The sequence below is a fragment of the Mytilus galloprovincialis genome, chromosome 6 (genome assembly GCF_965363235.1).
Source record: "Mytilus galloprovincialis chromosome 6, xbMytGall1.hap1.1, whole genome shotgun sequence".
Taxonomy (NCBI): domain Eukaryota; kingdom Metazoa; phylum Mollusca; class Bivalvia; order Mytilida; family Mytilidae; genus Mytilus; species Mytilus galloprovincialis.
In genome coordinates, this window is record NC_134843.1 from 17,119,023 (window position 1) to 17,129,167 (window position 10,145).

Genomic DNA, 10,145 nt, shown 5'->3' on the forward strand with positions numbered 1-10,145 from the left:
TTACATATGTAATAATTGATTACACAATTATTGCATTAAAAAGATGAATATTTTATCTATCTTTACATACCTCTTTTATTAATTTATATGAAGTCTTAAGAAAGTAACAGCATTCTAACGGTTGGAGATTGGAAGTGAAAAAAAACTTTTTATTGTGCTACCTTAAGATAATATATTCAGAAAGCTGTAAAAATTGCCAAATTTGTTGAAGATTATCTTATTATGTGTAAAACAATACGGCCTAGGATGACACCCCCAAAATAGTTTTCACCCCACACTAATAGCCCTGTACTAAGTACTCCTTTCCGAAAAGAGAGATTATTTCTGGATACGGAAACTATGTACTACAATGTCATATAGTTGCAATAATAATGTCAAAGGATTAGAAAATTTGTCAAGTCCAGCCTGCAGTGACGTTGACATGATGAGTTTATTTCATACTATCTTACCAAAACATTTCCATCGGCCTAATGTGAAAAAAAGTATGCCGAATCCCTCTTGAAGTTGGAGCTTTGATTACCTTCTTTCACATCTTTATCATCCGCTGGGTTACATTACATTAAAACTATTCTTTTTTTCATTACCTGTTAATGTGCTTAAATGTTTAAGAGATTATGCATAATCTTGATAAAAGATGCATAAATACATTTTCTCCCCTCCAACAAACAGACTTGTCAGAATAATTTGTGATGTAGCTTTCGTCTGTCTTTTCAAACTAGTAAGATCGGAACCTTTACATGAGGAATAAACAGCTGGGCCATGAGCGCATGATACGCCCTTCGTCTTGTATGTAAGTTTTATGCAATAATCATAAATAGTTTCTAAGATACAGCGTGACATTTCAAAAACAACCTTTCTAACAAAAACAAAAAAAAACAATAACTCAAAAATAAGATTTTAGATCATCACCAAAACGTATACAGAATGATCTTAATGAGAATGAGATTAATAAAACTAAGAAGTATACGTTGCGAAATGTGAAACCCCAGTCCCCCCTCTATTTTTTAATTTACTAAAAACTCCATGTCTCAAAAATAAAATGTTGAATGAAAACCAAAAAGTATACAGATCGTAACATTAATGTAACCAAGAAGTGTGTCAAGTTTTCAGCAATAATCATAAATCGCTCTTGACATAAGGCGCGAAAAGTAAATACCCCTTAACCCTTATTTAACAAAATACTCTATAACTCAAATAAAAATTTGAATCATCACCAAAAAGTATACAGCTCTTTAGATTAATGTAACTAAAGAAGTGTGTAAAGTTTTAAGCAATAATTATAAATGGATTTTGAGATACGGCACGACATGTAAAAAACCTTTCCCTCTATTATTTTTTTACAAAATACTAAATAACTCAAAAATAAACATTTTGAATCATCACCAAAAAGATTCAGATCTTGAGATTGATATAACTAAGAAGAGTATAAAGTTTTAAGCAATAATCATAAATCGTTTTTGAGATACGACGCGACATGTGAAAAAAAAAACGCTGTTTTAGTTACAAAGACCATAATAAGAATCAACTGTACCAAGCTTCATGAAATTTGGATAAGTCGTTCTCCAGTTACGATGCGACATGTTTACGCCGGACAGACAGACGGACGGACAGACGGACGCCGGACATTTGTATACCATAATACGTCCCGTCAAAATTTTGACGGGCGTAATAAAAGTAGAAATGCCTTTATCCACACTTTATCAATAGAGAAATTGATACAATCGACATTTGCAACGTTCTACATCACACCTAGTTAACACCTAAAATTGGTATTCATTTTCAAAATCAGTATGTTCCTATTGTATCCTACACATAACCGTTACACCCAAAAGTATTTAACTATAAGCAAGCATCGCAGGACATTGATTTAAAACAATATCTAAAACAAATTCTGATATTAATTATGGATTCCATTTAGGACTACGTCAAAGCATGGGCTAAACGAGAAAAAGTTGAACTAGGAATTTTGTCAGAATGGGTCAAATCAATCAGGTCTCTGATAAAACGTCGCATTCTTAAGTTGAAAGACTGTGTGATCGACCAAAGCCCGTTCTCAGAGACAAAGAGGCTATGAAATGTCTATCATGAAGTAATGTGTGTTGTTGTTCCTGCGGACAAAGCTTCAAATAATATTGTCTTTGTATGTAAATCGTTTTGCTACGAATGCCTTAGAAATAAATGAGCACTTAGGTAATCCCCCATTCAAACCATATCATTTGAAAAAGATGAGATTTTAGCGAATCATAAGACCTTTGTCGATTCAATGAACAACAAATCGGAGGACTTTCCTTGTTTGTATTGGATACCTAAGCTACATAAAAATCCGTACAAACAACGAACGGCATATTGCTGGCTTATATGCAAGTACCACCATTCCCCATGTAAAATTGAAATGTCGCCTAAAAGTTATAATCCACAATGCCTTTTATCATAAAAATGATAGCATACGCTATTGATTTATTACTATCTGATACTATAAGGCATATTTTGTTTATAGTGAACAAAAGGGTAAAATAGTTATCGAAGGTACCAGGATTATAATTTAGTATGACAGACTAAAACATGCTACATAGAGGAACCAGTTATCAGTATGTTGGAGTTACATATCGATGAATAGGGAATAGGGAATATGTAACCAACTTGACGTCCATCATATAGATCACATACGGTATCTGTTGAATTTAAATTTGGCGGCAGATTTTTTCAACAAATTATCGGCATTCTCATGGGAACGAACTGTGCCCCTCTCCATGCCGATCTTTTCTTATTTTCATATGAATCAGAGTTCCTTCAGACACTTGTCAAGGATGCCAGGTTATTTAATTTCACTTTCAGATATACTGATGATGTTCTTTCGATAACAATCCGAACTTTTCTGATTGGGTTCCATTAATATATCCCCTATAGAACTAGAAATCGTAGAAACAACAGACACGGCTTCTTTCCTCTGTCTCATTTTTTTACTTTGACATATACAGTCATCTCAGTACCAGAATCTGTGACAAACCAGACGATTTTAAAATTGAAATTATCAATTTCCCCAATCTTAGTAGCAATATACCAACTTCACCGACATAAAGAAATAAAATACATTTCCCAACGTATTCTGTATAGAAATGTTTGTAATCTGGTCTTTCTCATCTTCGCTAGCCAAGGGTTACGATCCACTCCCGAGAGAGCGGGAGTGGATCGTAACCCTTGGCTAGCGAAGATGGGTCTTTCTCGTCTTTCACATTTTCTAATGCAGATACCCTTTTGTGTTTCTTTCGTACACAATGACGTGGCTCTTTTTTTTTTTTTTTTTTTTTTTTTGTTGTTGAAGAAATACTAGATAAATATAAATACACGCAGTCATTCTAATTAAAATATAGATCTCTGATTTCGTTACACTTAATATCAAAATATAAATTTCGGATTTTGTTATACTACATGTATAAGACTATGATAAGAATATTTGTGTATTAAGATATAGATCTCTGATTTCGTTATACTACATACTAAAATATAGATCTCTGTTTTCGTATTACTTCATATTAAAGTATATATATCACTGATTTCGTTATACTACATATGAGCACATAGTTTAATGACACTATTCAGAGGTCTATATTTCGATTAGATTGACAAGCGGCAAAACGGCAATGTAAACTTCTTATTCTAATATGACGTTCTACTTAAGCTTTGGGTACAAAGCCATGTTCTAATTCAAATAGAACATGCATAGGCTGCACGTGATTGACGTCACAACTAAATTGCAACGTCAGATGAATTTGAACAACACCAGAGATCAAAATGGGCATTTTAGTTGGTGGTGCTTGCTAGAAAATTAAATAAAACATTCTAAAAGTAAGTTTCTGTTCTTTTTTTTTTATTGATAAACTGCTGATTTTCTATAACGTTTTTGGGTCATGAAATCAAAATGGCGACATTCCGAGCATCTACTATAGGTCTGCTTCGAAGTGAAAAACGGTACAAATATTCCTATTAGAATAGAAATAATGCTACCCTGCCATGCTCTATGCTCATTTTAACATGGGTAGGCATTATGCTCTATGCTCATTTTAACATGGGTAGGCATTATATTTGTTAACAAATATAATGCCTACCCATGTTAAAATGAGCATAGAGCATGGCAGGATAGAATTATTTCTTAATTTACATTCTCCAGAGGATATGCCTAAAGAACTATAGACTATATTACTTTGAACGACAAAATTATTTTATATCTCTACCTGTGTGACGTTTACATTCTGAGGTCAAACGCGCGATTCTACTTTAGAGCAATGTTGATCTGACCATTAGGTCACAATGTTTTCTAATGTGCTTTGTCAATATGCCTTGTTTTTCATTTTTGCTATGTGCTTTGTCTTTTTGTGTTTCTTTGTAACGCATATGGCGTGACTATGTAATTATACATCCCGTGGTTGTGTTATTGTATTATGATACTCTTGCCTTTAATTAATTTATGCTTGTATGCTTGGTTTATATTCCATGATTTTGTGCTTCCCAAGTTTATTTGTTTTTGGGTGTTTATTTTTAGTGATTACTATTATGACACAATATTGATTGCTCACGGTATTTTTTTTCACTTTTTGCCTTTCATATCTGTTTGTTTTGTTCACGCATCGTTGTCAATATAATGAACTTGATGCGACTAGTAGTACTGTCGTACCATGCATCATGACAAGTGAGAGGTTAAGCTAGCTATATAACCAGATCCAATCCACCATTTTCTACTTAAGAAAATAGCTGTACAACGTCGGGAATATGTCGAATATGACAGTTGTTATCATAATTCGTTTGGTGTGTTCCAGCTTTTATATTTGTCTCAAGTTTTGCCGTTTTGATTTGACAGATTGATTTTTTTTCTCGGATATCAGTATTTTTATGGTTTTACTTTTTTCATAATTTCTTTTAAAATTCAATAGCCTGTTATTTTTTTTTTTAATTGACATGATCTAAACGTGAAAGAAATCCGTAGAAAAATAAAACAGCACTAGCTGTGTCAGCTGTTATTGAAGTTTGAATCAGTGAATGTTAGGTTCGTTCGTGTCTTTTCAATTCTTTGTTTTCAGGTCTTTAGCTGTTTGTATATTGTGTTGCGGTCCTACTAAAAAGCGCCCGGGAGCACCCGGGAAAAGAAAAAGCCCCCGGAGAAGAAAATTAGCGCCCGGGAGAAGAAAATAATAATATTTTATAACAATATTTTTTTTCCTTAAAAAAAATAACTCATTGTTTGTTTTGTCCGGGGATATGTACGATGCTACATCTAAAGTGTTGTTGTACTTTTACATTTTAAAAGTTTTCAAAATTGTATATTAAAGTAAGTAAATAGATATAAATAAGAGTATATTGAAGAATGATGAAAGACATTGTCCTCGATCAAAATGTATATTTTGTTACTAAAAATAATCGGTGCCTGAGGTCTAATATTTTCGCAACGGCATGGTGAACACTTTTTTATACAGATGCTGAGATAGATTTATTATATCTTTTTATAAAACTAAAACTGTTTCAAAGGCTATGGTTATCAGGGTTTTAATGCTTAGACTTAAATTTAAACCAAACTTCTGCTTTTTACCCCTTGTTTTAACTACGGTACTGTATCGTTTTTGAAAAACATGTCTTTTGATGTCTCACATGTTATAAATCTTCCGCATAAACTGTGATCCATTAGGCAGCAACCATTTGATTTTCTGGGGGGGGGGGGGGGGGGGGGGGCTATGGATTTTTTTTCTGGACAAACTTTTTTTTCGACTGTGGCGAAAAACAATCTATTTTTTTCGCGACAAGTCGAAAACAATTTTTTTCTTTCAATTTTAGCATTACGTATAGTGGCAGCTGAGGGGGAAACAAACAATTTTTTTTTCTCAAAATCAAAAATAAATTATTGTTTTCCCAATAAACTGGAAACAAACTTTTTTTTCCAAAAAAATCCATACCCCCCCCCCCCCCCCCCCCAGAAAATCAAATGGTTGCTGCCTTATTATCAGTCTTTCGAAATAGTATTCATATATTATTGTTAAAATTGAAATATTCATACTTGTTTTTGTGCATTATTACAAACGTATATATTATCTGAATTGGCAAATTACTTGTCTAAAATTAAAAAAAAAATCAAATTTCATAACTGAACAAAGGTGTCTCATGCCAATAAAATATAAATATATTTTCCCCGGGCGCTACATTTTCTTCTCCGGGCGCTTTTTCTTCACCCGGGCGCCCCCGGTCGCATTTTAGTAGCACCCTTGTGTTTGGGGTTACACTAATGTCCTGACAATGTCCTGACGGGAATGAAAATGCTAAATACTTTTTTATTATTGGAAGGATGTATTTGAAATTTAAAACCAAGAAAGATTAGAACTTATATTTAATAAATAAAATTTTAAAAATAAAAAAAATATTTATAAGAGTTAGAAAACTTGACCTGACCAACTTGACTTTGAAACTACTAATGTCCTGACCTATATGAAACGGCTAAAAATGTTTTATTATTGACAAGATAGACTTCAAATTCGATACCAAGGAGGATTAAAACATTTGATACAAAAATATAAAAAAAAAAAGAAAAAAAAATATTTTCAAGCGTTAGGAAACTTGACCTGACCAAGTTAACTACGTCTTTCCTGTGACCATTGTCCAGACCGATGTAAAATGCTTATAACTTTTTTATTCTTTGAAGGATCGATTTCAAATTTGATGTCAAGGAAGATTATAATACTTTATATGTTAGAGATACAAGAATAAGATTAAAAAAAAAATAATTTAAAGAGTTAGAAAACTTGACCTGTCTGACCAACGTCGACTCTGCCCTGACTAATGATCACTAATGTCCTGACCGATGCAGAAAATGTTGATATCTTTTTATTATTGAAAAAAATGACTTAAGTTCCTTACCTAGGATGATAGCATAAAATATAGAAATTTATGAGAAAAAAATGTTTGTTAATTTTTGAAACGTTAGAAAACTTGACTGACCTAACCAACTTGATCTTTGTCATGATGAATGTCCTGGCCGTTATAAAAATGCCAATAACCTTTTTATTATTTAATGAGATATTGCCAAGTTTGGTATCAGGGAAGATTACAACACTAAGTATAAAGAATGTAAAATAAAAATATTTTAAACTTGACCTGACCACTGTTTACCTTTTCCTGCAATGTCCTGACTGATGAAGAAAAGACAAATATTATATAACCGGCTGTTTTTTTTCTCACTCTAAAGACAGAATAGACTTAATTCTTGAAAATTATATTGATATTCTTTTTTTTTTTTTTTTTAATATAGTTAAGAAAGAACTTGGATAAAATTGGGAATGGAAATGGGGAATGTGTCAAAGAGACAACAACCCGACCAATTAAAAACAACAGCAGAGGGTCACCAACAGGTCTTCAATTTAGCGAGAAATTCCCGCACCTGGAGGCGTCCCTCAGCTGGCCCCTTAATAAATATATACTAGTCCAGTGATAATGAACGCCATACTAATTTCCAAATTGTACACAATGATAATGAACGCCATACTAATTTCCAAATTGTACACAAGAAACTAAAATTAAAATAAAACAAGACTAACAAAGGCCAGAGGCTCCTGACTTGGGACAGGCGCAAAAATGCGGCGGGGTTAAACATGTTTGTGAGATCTCAACCCTCCCCCTATACCTCTAACCAATGTAGAAAAGTAAACGCATAACAATACGCACATTAAAATTCAGTTCAAGAGAAGTCCGAGTCTGATGTCAGAAGATGTACTTTTATAATTCATAATATATATGTAAAAGAAAGTCAAAAGACAGTGACATAATAAAATTATGTGTATTATAAGTTTTTATATTTCTATGAGATTTTAACATAATTCTACTTTGAATGCTTGTAAAAACATTATCTTGAAATCAAAAGAAGCCCATTTCCTGTCCTTTTTATTTTATGTTATTTGACATGTTTAATTCCTCATTAACTAAAAAAACATTATTTTTTTTGTTATTGAAAGAATGACTTAATTATCATGATAAAGATCAATTAAGTTTCTAACACTTAAAATTAGTTTTTTAAATATTTTTTCTTATATCTCTATATTCAATGTTAAAATCTCCCTTGACATTAAATTTGAAATCGATCCTTCAAAGAACAAAAGAGTTAGAATCTATTAGCATTTTACATCAGCCAGGACATTAGACTAGTCACGGGAGGACGTAGTTGGTCAGGTCAAGTTTTCGAAATTTTAAAAATATTTTTTTTCCGTTTTCTTCTTATATTTTTGTATTAAATGTTTTAATCTTCCTTGCTATCGAATTTGAAGTCTATCCTGTCAATAATAAAACACGTTTTAGCCGTTTCTTTTCGGTCATGACATTATAGTAGTTTCAAAGTCAAGTACGTTGGTCAGGTCAAGTTTTCTAACTCTTATAAATATTTATTTTATTTTTTTAAATTTTATTTATTAAATATAAGTTCTAATCTTGCTTGGTTTTAAATTTCAAATACATCCTTCCAATAATAAAAAAAGTATTTATCATTTTCATTCCCGTCAGGACACTGTCAGGACATTAGTGTAACCCTTGTGTGGGGTCATGTTACAAACTATCAAAAAGAGCGGTTGATTTTAATCATTTGATTGTTTAAATGGTAAGTTTTGTATGTTGACTCAGAAACATATAACTGTTCCCAGGTTGGATAGGGGAAGTACTTTTTCTCTTACATCAATCACTTTTTACACTAATTGATCCTTCAGATATATTGGGGGGAAAAGGGGGGGGGAGGGTAGGTGTGGCCCTAGTCCAAATTGAAATAATTATATGAATCCTTCCTACGTCGTAGGCGTCCCAGAAAAAAATTAAATTAGCCTTGCCAGACGTCATAATTATTTGGACTAGTGAGGCCCATGACACAGGAACTTATTTCTGTCAATAGGGATGGGGTTGACTTAGTCCAAATAATTATGACGTCTGGCAAGGCTATTTTAATTTTTTCGGGGACGCCTTCCTACAACCAGACGTCATAATTATTTGGACTAGGGTTGACTATCTGCACTCCCACTTGGACAGAAACAAATGCCTATGACAGGAAATCAGTATTTTTCAGAAAACATTAGCTCCATCAATATCATTGTCTATTGAACTTTTATATTGTCTTCAGTGGCGGATCCAGCCATTTTAAAAGGGGGGTCCCAACACAGAGTAAAGGGGGGTTCCAACTATATGCTCCCATTCAAATGCATTGATCGGCCAAAAATAAGGGGGGTTCCAACCCACGGAATCCCCCCCTGGATCCGCCACTGGTCTTGTCATATTCATGATATTACAAACAAAAATTCACATAATAATGTTTAAAACAAAGCGTGTATGCTCCACAAAGCAGATAATTAAATTGAACACTCAGGGGTGTAACTTTACTTAAACAAGTTATCGGAGTAAAATAACATGCATGCATTATTCATTGTAAAGCAAAATTTTATCCAGGTGAAATTTGATACTTTGGAAAAATTGTCACAGCAGTTAATTGTTGCTATATTCATGATATTCATCTGGAAGAAAATATTTACCGCGGGTGAGATTTTTTCCTTTGCCATTTTAATTCTATCTACGTAGTTAAACTATTGAATAGTAAATAAAAAAAAAACTCAACAAATACTACTAAATGATAATAGTGTATTTGACTTCAAGCTAAATTGGTAAAAAAAAATGTATAATGGGAAATGATTTCACAGATTATATGATTATCATTGAAAATTAATATCCTGAAATATTTAGATAAATATCATTCTTTTAAAAAGACAATTATCATGGAACATATGAAAGAAAACCAGAAGTAATTTCAAAGATCATAATTTAGTCCGAGATTACTCTGACGTCCAACAGCTGTGGGACAGCCCCAGCTTGTCTGGCAAATCAGCAGTTGGTTGTCAGAGTAATCTGGAACTAATCATAATTGTAAAATGATATCAACAATCATGACTAATTTATTAAATAGGTGAGTAAAATACAGGTAAAAGTGAGTTGTTTTCAGATCTCAGTACAAATATAAAAAGTAAAGGTAGAAATATAGTTGCATTACCACCGCGTATCATCAGTACAGCAGATATAGGTACTAACCAAGCGGGCGTGATCGATTTTGACCTCACATGGTAACGAAAATCTTTGTTTTGTTC